At 48.3% G+C, this 14,869-nt stretch overlaps 1 non-coding gene across 1 annotated transcript; it reads left to right on the plus strand.

Annotated features, from left to right (window-relative positions):
* The first annotated feature begins 5,258 nt into the window (after nucleotides 1-5,258).
* TRNAR-CCU (transfer RNA arginine (anticodon CCU)) lies at nucleotides 5,259-5,331 on the plus strand. Its single transcript has one exon. It is a non-coding gene; the product is annotated as a tRNA-Arg (tRNA).
* Nucleotides 5,332-14,869: the final 9,538 nt, after the last annotated feature.

Below are 14,869 nucleotides of genomic sequence, written 5' to 3' on the forward strand. Positions count from 1 at the left end.
GCCCGCCACGCTGTCTCCGCAGACGAGAGTCTTCGCCTAGCTCGTCACACAGCCAGCGCACTGATGTCTTCAACAGGCGAAAATGGCGCTGAAACTCCCCGTCGGTCATGTAGGTGAACGGGTCCGGACGGTCATACTGACGCTTGCTGCCGCTGGATGCAATGAAACAGGCTGCTGCTGCCGCCGCCATGTTCCCGAGTTGAACTCGGAGGGGGTTTCGCGATGTACGAGTTTAGCACGAGTTCGCCTGTCAATCAAAACCAGAGGTCACGCCCCGCGCGAGGCATGTAACTCTTGTGCGCGCACCCACTACAGTTAAGCCATGCCCATCTTCCGGCAACAGCGACGCGGTGTCGAGCTGAGAGGCATCAACAATCTTGACTGCCAACATAAAACACGCACAACGCACTGTCATCGGTGATGTACTGAGCACCACTATCAAAAACAAAACGTTGACTGTCGCTGGCTTATGCATACATCTCGGGCTGAGATGGCCGCGCAACACGGTTTCATTGCCTGCATTGTGGCGGCGCGTAGCGCACAGTAAATAATATCAGCACGTCACTGTAGCTGCTTGCAAGGCGTCGATGCGCCGAGGGGGACAACGATGCTGAGGAGTGCGTATTGCAGCAGTTGTTTGAGATGGCTGCTCTGTCATCGGTGATGAAACGGAGCCACAGCGTCGTAAACACGATCAGCGTCCGAGAATCGCTCGCTCTTCTAGACCCAGTGCAATGGCATTTCATCATCATAAGCACTGCGCACTCAACAGTTCCAACACCTCTCTCCGTTCGAAATCTGATTTCATAACTGCACACAAGAGCCCTCACCTGCCAAAATGCGAGTGCTGCGGTGTCGTTACGATATCCATCTGCGATCGCTGCTGGCTCCAGCAGAGGTAATCCGCAAGCACCTTCGACTGCACAACAGACTCATATACTGCGTACATGCGCTCAGAGGCACCTTCACTAGGCAAGCGATGACAAGCGATGAATGGTGTCGCTGGGGAAGCACGCACTTTTCGCAATGTATCGCACAGGCTTCGCGCACAAAGATAAACTGGTACATTTTCACTTAACTGCGTCACTACGCACTCTAAAATAACATACCGCCATTTTGCAGCGACAGCCGTTGTGTCATTTTTAGTTGGTTAAGCGGGGGCCTTAATGGCCTAGTGAGTCTCCTGCGATGAACAGCCGTACCGCGGCGCTGCGTTTCTCTTCCCCTAATAGAGAAAGAGTGGCCATGACCCTCCATGGTTCATGACCGACTTTATTGAGAATAGCACTGCAGCGCCCCTAGGCGACTTATCACCGTATGAACACCCTCGTGCGTGCGACCTGCTTCAATGTACCGCTTCTAAGCTTTCGCCTCACTCGCCACTCGCGGCAAGAAGTGCAAAATTTAATAATTTGCTCGATCTCCGTTTGTCATCACAAATTTCTAGCGTTGGAAACAAAAAACAGATACTTAAAGAAATAAAAATGTTCGTTATTTTATTCGTTGTATTTTAACGTATTCGTTTGAGCGGAAGCGTAAGTGCAAGAATGCGCCGCATGTACCTTGTTCGCATTCGATGGAGTAAAGGCAGATAGTGCCCGAAAGAGGAGGCACGCCCTTGACGCGCCCGGGAAAGGCGTGGCAAGCGGCTCACGGCAAGTGTGCAGACAGCGGGACAGTCACGGTATCGCTAAGTTGCGATGATCCGTTGATAACAATACGCTGCGCTGGCGCGTTTCGTTGTGCAGCCTTCTGCGCTTGAAACGTGGAAGCAGCGTGCCGCGCAGGGTGCGCTCATGTTGTCATACGCGGCTTTTTGTCTACATATTTTTTTGCCTGCACCTTCGGCGCGTTCCGCGCTATCTCCGTTCACTGACTGCCGTCGAGCAAACTCGGATAAAACTCGGGTGAACGAGAAACTCGGCGCATCCTGCATAGCACCCTAGGTTTTACCCCGTTGTCAGTCACGCAGTTGGTACTTCTGCCGGGTGTGTCATGTTTGTCAAAAAACTGCCTGGTCTAGTTATTCAGTCGCATGTTTCACTTCCTTCAGGACGAGGAGTTGTTTGTGATTTCGTTTTTTGTTCTACTGAATGGCGCGCTGTCTGTATTTATGCACCCACCGCAGTTGACGAGAGGACTGTCTTTTTTGAATTTATTAAGCAACACCTGAACACGGAAAGGCAGCTCATTCTGTTGGGTGACTTCAATTGTGTTCTGAGCGCCGATGACAAAACTAGTGCGCGTACTTTCAGGGATAGTAGTACTGTCGTTCTTATTCGATTAATTGATGAATTTGCTCTAGAGGACGTGGGAGAATGCCAGGTGATAAGGTGCCCAGTTAAGTACACTCATTTCCAAGGTACCAGCCACGCCCGACTCGACAGGATTTACGTGTCTGCATGTTTGGTGCCAAAGTGTCATGGCTATGACGCAGTGCCCACGCCCTTCTCGGATCACTGCATGGTTCAATGTTTCATAGGTGCGAAAAAACGAAGCAGTTGTTTTCAGTGGGATCTTTGGAAGGTAAACAACAAACTGCTCAATGATCAAGAATTCGCTAAGGGAGCGGAGGAAGAAATTAGTAAAGTCACTGGAGGGGGAATACATGAATTGGGCCAGGAATAGGAACTGTGCAAGCAAGAGATAAAAATAAAAGGAATTGAAAGGGCGAGCTGCATACGGTACCAAGAAAAAGTAAATGAAACGCAGTTAAAGTCTATGCTAGAAAAATTATTAGCTCTGGAGTGCAAGGCACCGGGATTATATATGGACGACGTTAGGAAAATAAAACAAAAATTAGAAATTAATGAAGAAGAACGCTATCGTGGAGCGCTTGTGCGCGCGAGAGCTGAACATCTTGCTGTGGCGGAGACGCCAACGAAACTGGCGCTAGGGATGGAAAAAGCGCACGCAAGAAGGAACCATGTCACTGAGGTACAATGGGCGGGTCGCACCGCAACAGATAATAGAGAAATCGGGCAAGCTTTCTTTGAGTATTACCAGGCATTGTTCGATTTGCGTTATGTCGACCTGGACCGGTTTAAAGAATCGTATCTGCGGGCTATGCCACGACTAGACGAGGAACAAAAAGCAAGACTGGACACGGCCATTAGCGAGCAGGAAGTAGAGCGTGCAATAGATAATTTAAACCCTGGTAAATCGCCTGGGCCTGATGGCTTGAGTGCAGCGTTCTACAAAACTTCCAAGCAACAACTAGCTCCATTGCTGACTGCGGTATTTAATGAGGCATATGAAATAAATGTTTTACCTGTGTCGTTTGGAACGTCACATACTGTACTTATTCCGAAAACCGACAAAGAAGATAAACTTAAGCAGGTATCGTCATACAGACCTATCGCTCTGACTAAGGTAGACTACAAAATCTACATGAAGGTTCTTGCCAGCAGATTACAGACTGTTATAGGCGAAATAGTTGGCCCTCATCAAACGTGTGGGATCAAAGGCCGTTCCATCGTTTACAACATCCACAAGGCGAGGTGTGTACTTGAATGCCGTGACGCCGCATATGCACGTGTCGCACTACTACAATTAGATTTGGAAAAGGCATTTGATTGTGTGCCACATTGTATTTTGTTTTGCATCCTGGACTACATCAATATAGGTTCGGTCATCCGGGAGGGAGTGAGCTTGGCGTACCGTAACTGCACTACGAGGCTACTGCTGGGGACCCCCATAAACGTACGACGTTCGGTGCGCCAAGGTTGCCCCCTCAGCACTCTGTTTGATATATATATTGAGGCACTGTGCCTGAACATAATGCAAAGCGATAAAATTCATGGATTTAGACTATAAGCAACCGAAGTGAAATTGCTTGCGTGTGCAGACGATGTTGCAGTTCTTTGCGGAGACAAGGAAAGAGTTAATAAAACAGTTGAAAGGGTGCAGTGCTTCAGTGAGCAAACCGGAAGTCGGGTGAATTGGGATAAGTGCCTGGGATTTTGGCACGGAGAATGGCCTTCAACCCCAGAAACTTTTGCCAACGTCGCTTGGGTGACAACGCCTCCGAAGTATTTGGGGGTGCCGCTGCAATTTTATAGAGACATTGATCCGTACTGGCGAGCGCAGCTGCAAGAGACGCGAGAAAAAGCGGACAAATGGGCAAGCGCTCATCTATCAGTGTTCTCAAGAGCTACGGTGTGCAATATTTTTTATTAGTAAGTTGTGGTATGCAGTGCAAGTGCTACATTGTTCCCGAGTAAACGTGCAGAAGCTGCACCGTGTATTTCTTGTCTTTGTTTGGGCGTCCGCATGGGAGAGGTGCAGCCGCACGAACTTGTTTCGGCAGGTGAAGGCCGGTGGTTTAGGACTGGGACATTTGTTTGTGCGACAGATCGTAAACAGGTTTTTATTTTTCCGTGATGTTAGAGACCCATTCCTGCACACCGTGTGTCAACAAAGACTCGGGGAAGTTTTGCCTGAGTATGTTGTTACAGCGCAATGTATTTCAAGAAGTGTTTGTGGTTTCTTTAGAGAAATTGTTCAAAGTGTCAAATTTCTAAGTGTACGCTTCTCCATGCAGTATTTGAGTAGCGTTAAAAGGAAAACATTGTATAGGGATGTTTGTGACGCGCTGTTTCCAGTGCCTTTGTACACGATCATACACTCTGGAGGCCCAGGTTGCAATGTTCTAAAAAGAGTTTAAAAAATGCAGGTGTCGCCGGGAGCCAAATCTTTCTTTTTCAAGTTACACACTGGAACTTTAACTGTCAAGTCCTTTCTAGAGGAAAGGGGTTTATTTCTACCGTGGGGTTCCCACTGCCTTATATGCAAGCAGCTTGAGACAATAGACCAGCTTTTCTTCATTGCTGGCAAGGGGTATTTTTCTGGAACGTGCTCCAAAGAACCATTAAAAAAGAATTACCGCTAGACTCTCACGGGATCCGGTACCTGCCAACCGATAATGAGGGTGGCGTCCCCTTTGACCAGATTATGCTTATGGGTCTCCACAGTATATAGCGCTCCCGAATGGCTGGCTATTTTTGTGATCCGGACGCGCGACCAACACGTATGTATTTTCGCGAAGGCGTACACAGATTCCTGGAGACTTTGAAAGTGCAAACAGATGTTTCTTAGTGGCTGTCAAGGCTGGAGCCGTTGGAGAGCTCCGGGAATTTCAAAGATGACAACGCCAGGCCTCAGTGGCCGTTAGGCCACTTGTGCTTTCTGGCGCACTATATATTTTGTGTACGTTTGTCGTATACTGTGTCGAAGACCGGCAATAAATAAAAAAAGTAGCCCTCGTGGCCTAACGGATAAGGCATCGGTCTCCTAAACCGGGGATTGCGGGTTCGAGTCCCGCCGAGGGTACGCGTTTCCTTTTTGAAACATTATCCTTGCAAATGTTCCTACGTTAAGGGTTAAATGTCGTGACTCCTCTGCATCTGTCTTACTATTGTGGCAGCTCAGAATTTGAAGCCAAGCACCCAGTTGTAGATACGTATGCCTACCGCAGATGTGTAGCCCTCATGGCCTGAGGCATTCTACTTCCGGCCACCGAGCGTGACGGACGGCGAATCATGAGCTCCAGTGGAGCGGCGACAGCGGCCTTTGTTGGCCGCGGAAACAGGTGGAACAGCGATGACGACGCAGGCTATCATATCATTTTGCCTCCACTGCCAAAGGGGCGCGTAGTGCTAAAAACCGTGTTTTTGCAGGGCGACGTGCGAGCTAGACCCTACAAAGTTTAAGATTTCCGGGACGCTCTTGGCCCAACAGGATTGCTGCCGGAAGTGCTTGCCCTGGGGCCTACCAGATTAACCACGTCTGCGCTGTTACCATGAACACCGCGGACGCCACGAAAAGGATGCTGGAAGTCAAGGAGCTGAAGGTAAAGGGGCGGCGCTGCATCGCGGTCGACCCTCAAGACCAGCAGGTGCGGCTGCGTCTTCATTGGTTAATACGTGGTGTGGCCGATGAAGATGTAAGAACGGCATTGGCGGCTTTCGCTAAAGCCGTACAAGTCACCCGAGAGCGATGGCGCGTTCAGGGCATCAACGACAAGGGGACGACTACCCGGTCCGTCTTGCTCAAGCTCAACAGCGACGTCAAGGTGGAAGATCTCCCGCACCAAATTAGGGTCGCCGGTGAGCTGGCCCTAGTCGTCGTTCCTGGCAGGCCAATGCAGTGCTTGCGCTGTCAAGGCACTGGTCATGTACGACGAGACTGCAAGGTTCCCCGGTGCTCGCAATGCCGTCGGTTTGGACACGCCGAGGACCAGTGCGTACGTACATACGCCTCTATGACTGGGCCAGCCGAAGGCCACGACACAGCAAGGTTGGTAATGGATGCGGCCGAGACCGAAGACGCGGCGAAAGGGGCAGGAGACCAGGCAACTGCATGTGCTGTAGGCGGTGTGCTTGCACCTGATGCGGGCACGGGGAGATCACCGGACAGGGAAAACTCTGCGGAAGGTGCGGAGAAAAAGCCAGCAGACGAGACCAAGGAATAAAGCAAGAGCAGCCTAACGGAAGCCAGCGAGCAAATGAAGACAGCTGAGGACCAGTCGGCGCAGAAGGACCCTATGAGCAGCAATGTCGGAGCCTCGGTCAAACGGCCTCTTGAGAAGGCTGCAGACAGCAGCGCAGTGAACCAAGGAAGTGGGGAAGACGCCAACGGGCAGGCGCAGCAGCTACAAGCCACGACCGAATACCGCTAACGCGGACAAGAAGTCCGAGAAGAAGCCGCCACCGCTCTAAAGTGGTACCGGTCCACCGGGCGGCTCCGGGGGCGTCTAGCTGTGTGCTAGGCGCTGAAGGTATACACCATGCTCCGGGCCAAATCTTTTCACTAGACCTATAATCATGGCTCCCAACCCGTCGCTTAGATTGGCCACGCTAAACGTTCGAGGTCTGGCCGCCAAGCGAAAGCAGAGCCAAGTGTGTAGGCTGCTGGTGGACTATTACCTTGACGTGTTAGCCGTGCAAGAGACAAAAGTAGATGGTGATGAAGAGACCCGCAGCATGGTGCAGCGGTTTACGCCACGGTACTACGCGGTAGTGAGCCACGCCTTAGGGACGTCGGCGGGCTGCGTGCTGTTTGTTAGAAAATTACCCGGTATAACGGTGCAAGGTTTTTATTCATGTCCATCTGGTATATTATTTTTCTGTGATTTTGCTTTGCATGGAATTGAATGGCGGGTGGTATGTATTTATGCACCAAATGCGTTGGAGGAACGGGCTTTGTTTTTTTCCATGTTAAAAGAGTATGTATCTTCTGAAAAGCAGATGGTGCTGTTAGGTGATGTTAATTGTGTTCTCAGTGCCCGAGATCGGTCTAATAGAGGATTAAGGAGCGATAAAAGTAGGGATGTTTTGAACGAGATAATTACTGAATGCGAATTAGCGGATGTGGCGGAATGTATGATAGGGACGCGAGATGTGCGTTTCACGCACTTTCAAGGAAATAGCCATGCGCGCTTAGATCGTATTTACTTGTCGCTTCAAGCAATACCAATGTGTAATAGTTACAGTGTATATCCTATTTCCTTCACTGATCATTGTCTGGTTAAATGTGACATAGGAAGGAGGAAAAAAGGCGGCAGCTTCTCTTGGGAGCTGTGGAAAATGAATTCAAACTTAACTACTGACGAAAGTTTCGGAGAATATGTATCGGACTGCATCAAAACATTCTAATGAGCGGCGAGGGTGAATTAAAAGATCCATGGGAAGAGTTTAAACAGTGTATTAAAATGAAAGCCATCGATCATTCCGTCGCAATAATGCACGAAACAAAAAAGAAGGAAAAAGAACTTCGAATAATCTAGGAAAAGCTGACAGAACTGGAGTGCCAAGAACCGGGAGCATACAAAAGCGACATACGGAACATTAAACAGAAACTTGAACTGCATGATGAGGAACGCTATAGCGGAGCGATAGTTCGTGCTCGAGCCGAATCCAGTGCGATAGGCGAGGCGCCCACAAAAAGGGCGCTCGGACTGGAAAAATCGCACGCTCGACGTAATCATATTGACGTAATCGAGGTGGGTGGTAACGAAGTTACAGATAATGATTGTATCGCACGTGCGTTTTTTGAACACTACGAAAATCTGTTCGCATTTAGGCAGGTGGACCTAGAACGGTTTAAGACGAACTTCTTGAAAAGAATGCCTTAACTGACTGAAGAAAGAAAAGTTGCATTAGAAACGCCGATAACTGTTTTTGAAGTGGAACGCGCAATTAACAATTTGAATCCTGGCAAGTCACCGCGCCCTGATGGGCTTTGCGGTCTGTGGTACAAGCGGTTTAAAAAGGAATTGTCAGCAGTACTTGTAGCAACTTTTAACGAAGCGTACGATGGTAAGGCGTTACCGCGATCTTTCGGTCAATCACACACGGTGTTGATTCCGAAGACAGAGGATGTAGATAAGTTGAAAAGTGTAACATCATACAGCCCAATAGCACTCACAAATGTAGACTATAAGATACTAATGAAAGTCTTAGCAGCTAGACTTCAGTAGGTTGTTGAAGACATAGTTGGCCCACACCAAACGTGTGGAATTAAGGGTCGCACTATAGCGACGAATGTTCACAAGATGCGCTCAGCTCTTGAATGTTGTGACTCCCTTGAAGCGTGTGTGGTATATACTTCAGTTGGATCTGGAGAAGGCATTTGATTGCGTAGCGCATGCTATTTTGTTTGCAATGTTGGAACACATTAATGTCGGATCCGTCATCACGGATGGTGTAGCTCTGGCGTATCGGAACTGCTCTACCAGACTAATTATTAACAAAGAATTGGCGGCCCCCATTAAGGTGCAGCGTTCCGTGCGTCAAGGCTGTCCCATCAGTCCACTTTTGTTTTGTATATTTATTGAAACCTTATGTTTGTCAATAATTGAAAATAATTCTATCCGTGGTTTTCGTTTACAATCTTCAGAGGTAAAACTCCTCGCATATGCCGATGATGTGGCGGTATGTTGTATTGACTACGAAGGCATTGAAGAAACCATTCGAAGTGTTAAATTTTTCAGCGACGTTAGAGGAAGCCGAGTAAACTGGGGAATGTGTCTGGGGTTTTGGCACGGCGTGTGGCCGTTCACCCCGGGCATTTTTGCCAATGTTGTATGGCAGAAAACGCCTGTGAAGTACCTTGGTGTGCCACTTGAGTTCTACAAAAATAATAATGACTACTGGCAGCAACAAGCAGAACTCTTACACGAAAAGGCGAATGCTTGGAGGGCGAATTATCTCTCCATGTTTGCGAGGACAACCGTGTGTGACATGTTTTTTGTGGCTAAACTATGGTATGTGATACAAGTGATGCACTGTTCGAGGGTAAATGTGCAGAAACTTCATAGGTTTTCGCGACCTTTGTGTGGGGATCGACGTGGGAAAGGTGCAGTCGCACAAATTTGTTCAGGAGTGTAAAGTGTGGGGGACTTGGACTGGAACACCTTTTTCTCAAACAATTAGTTAATAGATTTTTCTTTTTTTGCGAGGTCTGCGACCCATTTCTGCAAACGGTGTGCCAGGCCAGATTAGGGCGACTGCTACCTGAATATGTTATTAGCACGCAGGTCCTGACGGGGACGGCACAAGGTTATTTTCGGGAAGTAGTAGCGAGTGTGCGATTTTTGAGTGTGCGTTTTTATAATGATTATTTATATTCTGTTAAAAAGAGGAAACTGTATAAAGACTTATGTGATATAGTGTTGCCAATCCCGTTGTACAGGGTGATATACAGTGCAGGCCTGGGTCAAAACGTACTCAAGCGGGTTAAAAGAATGCAAGTAGCACCAAGTGCAAAAACGTTCATTTTCAAACTGCATACCGGAACTCTCCCTGTAAGAACCTTCTTAGAGGAGCGTGGGTTTTATATGCCATGGGGGTCTCACTGCATTATTTGCAAAAAGCAGGAAACGATCGACCACGTTTCTCTTCACTGTTGGGAAGCGGTGTTCTTCTGGAATGTGTTGCAGAGGACAATCAAAAAAAGAATTCCCACTAGACAAGCGTGGAATTCGGTACCTTGCGATAGACAACGAAGAAGGAGTACCTTTCGATCTAATCATGCTGACAGGCCTGCACAGTATATGGCGCTCAAGAATGGCTGGCTTCTACTGTGAACCCGATGCAAGACCATCAAGGCTGTACTTTCGAGAGAGCATTGCTCGGTTATTAGAAGTTGAAAAAACAAAAGAATGTCTTTCTCCCTGGGTAGCCAGGGTAGAACCCTTAGTCACACTAAGAGAATTTTAAGTGACAACGTCAGTCACAACACGACTGATGGCTTTTCGCTCAATGTGTTGACAAATTGTATTGTAACCCCGTCTTGACTTTTCATATGTTGTAAGTGTATTGTTGTTGCAAAACCGGTAATAAAGAAAAAAAAAGCCCTCATGGCCTAACGATTCCACTTCCGGCCACCACAGCGGACGGTCACGGAATGTTGTGCTCCGTAGGGGCGGTTCATGCGGCCCAGCCGGGCCGCGGTATCAGGCTTACGGAAACGTCTTCACAGGATTACCAGCTTGTTTTGCCGCATCTGCCATCAGGTATGACCGTGTGTAATACCGTGTTTTTGCACGGTGATTTGAAGGCCAGGCCCTATCGAGTCGAACATTTTCGCGATGCGCTTGACCGTCATAAGCTGTTGCCGGAGGTGGTGGCCCTCGGGGCCTACCAGATGAACCATGTCTGGGCTATAACATTCAAGGACGAAGTAGGAAAAAAGAAGCTGCTGTCAGCGAAGGCCTTTAGTGTCAAAGAACACCGCTGCGTCGCCATTGACCCTTGCAACCAGGATATTAGAATGAAGCTGTTCTGGCTGCTTCACACGACTCCCGACGAGGACGTCAGAGCAGCCTTGGTGCCGTTCGGAACGGTGACCGAAATTTCCAGGGAGCGGTGGCGAGTACCAGGGTGCGGCGACAAAGGTTCTCACACGCGTCTGGTATCGTTACGGCTGAAGGCTGGTATGACCATGGAAGACATCCCGCATCAGCTACGAGTATCAGAGGACCATGCGCTCGTGATCGTTCCAGGCAGAGCTCCGCTCTGCCTCCGATGCCGCGCACCGGCCATATACGGCGCGAGTGCCGTGTGCCACGCTGTGGACTCTGTCGTCGTTTCGGCCACGACGAGACCCAGTGCGTGAGAAGCTACGCTAACGTGACCGGGTCTGGCCGGAGCGACGCGTTAGACGAGCACTTGATGGATCAAGCGGACGCGGAAGAGACTGCTGGAGCGGGCGGAGACCCACGAGGCACGGAAGAGAAGCCAGTGGTCATGGCAAGCGTCAAGTGCCAACCCAGAAAGGGCAGTAGCGAGGCAGTGGCCAAGAATGAAGTGCAAAGTGAACCGTCTGCAGAAAATTCTACGGTGCGTGAAAGTGAGGGGGACGCGGAGGCTGCCGAGGGCGTTCTGCGAGAGGGCAACTCTGGCGCTGCCTTCATCGAAGAATCCGGCGAGAAAATGGACCAGGCCAGCGCCGTTTCAAAGAGACCTCGCGAAATACCCGATCAAGATGTCAGGCTTGAGCAAGACGACGGTGTCAGCAGCGAAGGGCCACCCACGAAGGCTTCCTCTTTCCGGCGGTCTACACTCAAGCCCAAGCCGAACGTTCCGCTCGAGAGGAGGCCGACGCGAGAACATCCACCTGAGGGGCGCCAGACGCCGACCAATCCGCCAGGTGGTCGGCAGACGCCGACCGTCCCACCAGACGGGCGACAGACGCCGACTGTCCCACCAGATAAGCGGACAACGCCGACAGTTCCCCCGCGGTAGCGGGGTGCTGTTCGGTAGAAGGCTCAGTAAGGACTAGGTGCTGCGGAACCTTTAAGTGAATGATGAGTAGCGCATTTTGTAACGTCATGCCTTCGCCGTATGAGACGGAGCTTATGATGGTGCAGGGTTTTGTTTTTTGTAAGTTTGGCGGTTTTTGATTTCCGAAATGTATTGTAGTTTGTGCTTGCTCTTCTCTTTCAATGGCAAATAATCATGGAATAGCAATACGTATTGGCACGCTTAACGTACGAGGGTTAACGGCTAGACGGCGACAAGCACAATTAAGTCGCCTGATGCTGGAAAACGACATAGATATTCTTGCTGTTCAAGAAACTAAAATTGAAAGCGAAGAGCAAACGGACAAAATGGTTCAGGTTTTTAAATCCCGTTACAACACTTGTGTTTGTCATGGAGTAGGTAAGGCCGGTGGCTGTCTTTTATTTTTGCGTAATTCAATAGGTATTGTTGCGCAGAGTGTAATGTCGGCCCAAGATGGGCGATTGGTCCTATGTGATTTCTCTTTCAATAATATTGATTGGCGAATTGTCTGTGTGTACGCTCCAAACAAAATTAGTGATAGGAAATTTTTTTTTAACTTTGTTGAGTCACACCTGACGTGTGAAAGAAATGTTGTTCTTCTTGGTGACTTCAATTGTGTTTGCATGTCCGAAGATAGGGTGCCCAGTAAAATAATACGGGATACAAGTGCGCATCAACTCTGCGCAATCGTGGCAGACTATGATTTAGTAGACGTTGGAAGCATATTAAGCGGTAACAGTGTTGTTTTTACTCATTTCCAAGGGCAGAGTCACGCTCGACTAGATCGTTTGTACGTATCAGCAAACCTTGCGCGAACGGTCACTAACTACGCAGTAAAGCACGTGAGCTTCAGTGATCACAGCCTAGTAACGTGTACATTGGGCACGAAACATAGAGGGTCTCACTTTAACTGGGAACTGTGGAAAATGAACGAAACGATCTTAAGTGATGAATGGTTTGTGAAAACGATAAAAGGAAAAATTGACGTAATGCAAATAGATGCTACAACAAATTGGGCTGAGCTGTGGGAGCAGTTTAAAACTGAAGTGAAAATGAGTGCGATCGAGAGGGCTTGTGTGATGCGTCATAAAGCTAAACAAAGAGAGAAAGAACTGCAAAGCATGCTCGATTATTTTCTAAACGCGGAGTGCACAATACCGGGATTGTTTTCGAAACAGATTAGAGAAATTAAACGCGAACTTGAAAGGGTGGACGCTCAAATTTACCAAGGAGCCGCGATAAGCGCACGATCCGAGAGGCTGTGGCTGGGAGAGGCGCCAACTAAGCGCGCGCTCAGTGACGAAAAGGGTTACGCATCCAAAAACATAATAAAAGAAATTTGTTTTAACAACACAATGTCAAAAGACCCAGAAGTAATTGAAAAAGTTTTCGTTGAACACTACCGAGCGTTGCTCGGTAGGCAGGTGCCCGTAACAGAAGAGTTTGTGAACACCTTTCTAACACTTCTGCCAAAATTACAAGACGAAATAAAAGAGGGACTCGAGAGACCGATCTCTGCGAAAGAAATTACAGAAGCTATAGAAGACTTGGGTAAAGGAAAGGCTCCTGGACCAGACGGCCTAGGAGCAGCTTTCTATAAAACTTTCAAGGTCGAAATAAGCGAGATACTGCACTGTGTAATATCAGAAGCTCATGAAACTAAGCACTTGCCGCCATCATTCAGAAAAAGTCATGTTGTGCTTATACCGAAAACCACCGATACGGTAAAGCTGAAATCGGTCGCTGGATACAGGCCCATAAGTCTTACGAATTCGGATTGTAAAATCTACATGAAGGTGCTCGGAAAAAGGATGCAGTCAGTTATTAAATCCATAGTAGGCCCACACCAAACATGCGGTATCAGGAATAGAACAATATTGTCGAATATTCACATCGCTAGGAGTATATTGGAATGCTGTGATGCGAACCTCGAATGTGTAGCAATGGTTCAGTTAGACCTAGAAAAATCTTTTGACAGGGTTGCTCACAGCATACTTCTTGCCCTGCTAAAACACATTAATGTAGGCGAAGTGATTCAGGACGGAGTAGCCATGGCTTATGAGAACTGTTCCGCTCACCTAATAATCAATAAAAGACTCAGCGAAAATATACCAGTATTATCCAGTGTGCGCCAGGGGTGCCCTTTGTCGCCCTTACTTTTTGCGATTTTTCTTGAACCTTTCTGTTTGAAGGTACGAGAAAACGAAAACATTCGCGGCTACCGTCTTTTAACTCAGGAAGTAAAAATACTAGCTTACGCAGATGACATCGCACTTTTTTGCATTGACCAAGAGAGCATTCGGGAGGCAGTCAAGGATGCAAGAAAGTTTTGCAGTCTAACGGGGAGTGCCATAAGCTGGCCAAAAAGCTTAGGCTTCTGGCACGGTGAATGGGACAGCCGGCCTGCAGTGTTAGAAACAGTACCGTTCACAGATACGCCAACCAGTTATCTTGGTGTTCCTTTGGAATACTATCGCGATACCACGACGCAATGGACTGAACAAACTGAGCGGGCTAAAGCACAAACAACGAAGTGGGGAGGCAAGAATCTGTCAATATTCACGAGAGCCACTGTCTGCAATTTATTTCTTGTCGCTAAAGTGTTTTATATGTTGCAAGTTTTATGTATATCCCGAGTGTGTGTACAAAAGTTGCACAGGGTTTTTGCTATGTTCGTGTGGGGATCAGGATGGGAGCGCACGAGTCGTCTGAATCTGTTTCACGCTGTGCAGAAAGGAGGGTTGGGTTTGTCGCATTTATTTTTGAAACAAGTAGTGTCGCGTTTCATGTTCTTGCGCGACGAAAGCGATTGTTTTTTGCGGTGCGTTATCCAGACGCGATTAGGTGACGCACTGCCAGAATATGCTGTGACGTCGTATGGCATACGTCAAGTGGTTGTCCGAGGTTTTTTGTTTGAAGTGATAAGCTCTTTCCGTTTTCTAAAAGTACACTTTTCTTTGGAATACCTGAACACAGTCGCAAGAAAGCGATTATACCGAGATTTAGTTAATATCATGTGTCCAGTACCAATATACCGTGCAGTATATGCACTGGGGCGTGAGCAGAATGTTTTAAAAAGAGTT

This window comes from Dermacentor variabilis, unplaced genomic scaffold, assembly GCF_050947875.1.
Source record: "Dermacentor variabilis isolate Ectoservices unplaced genomic scaffold, ASM5094787v1 scaffold_13, whole genome shotgun sequence".
Classification (NCBI taxonomy): domain Eukaryota; kingdom Metazoa; phylum Arthropoda; class Arachnida; order Ixodida; family Ixodidae; genus Dermacentor; species Dermacentor variabilis.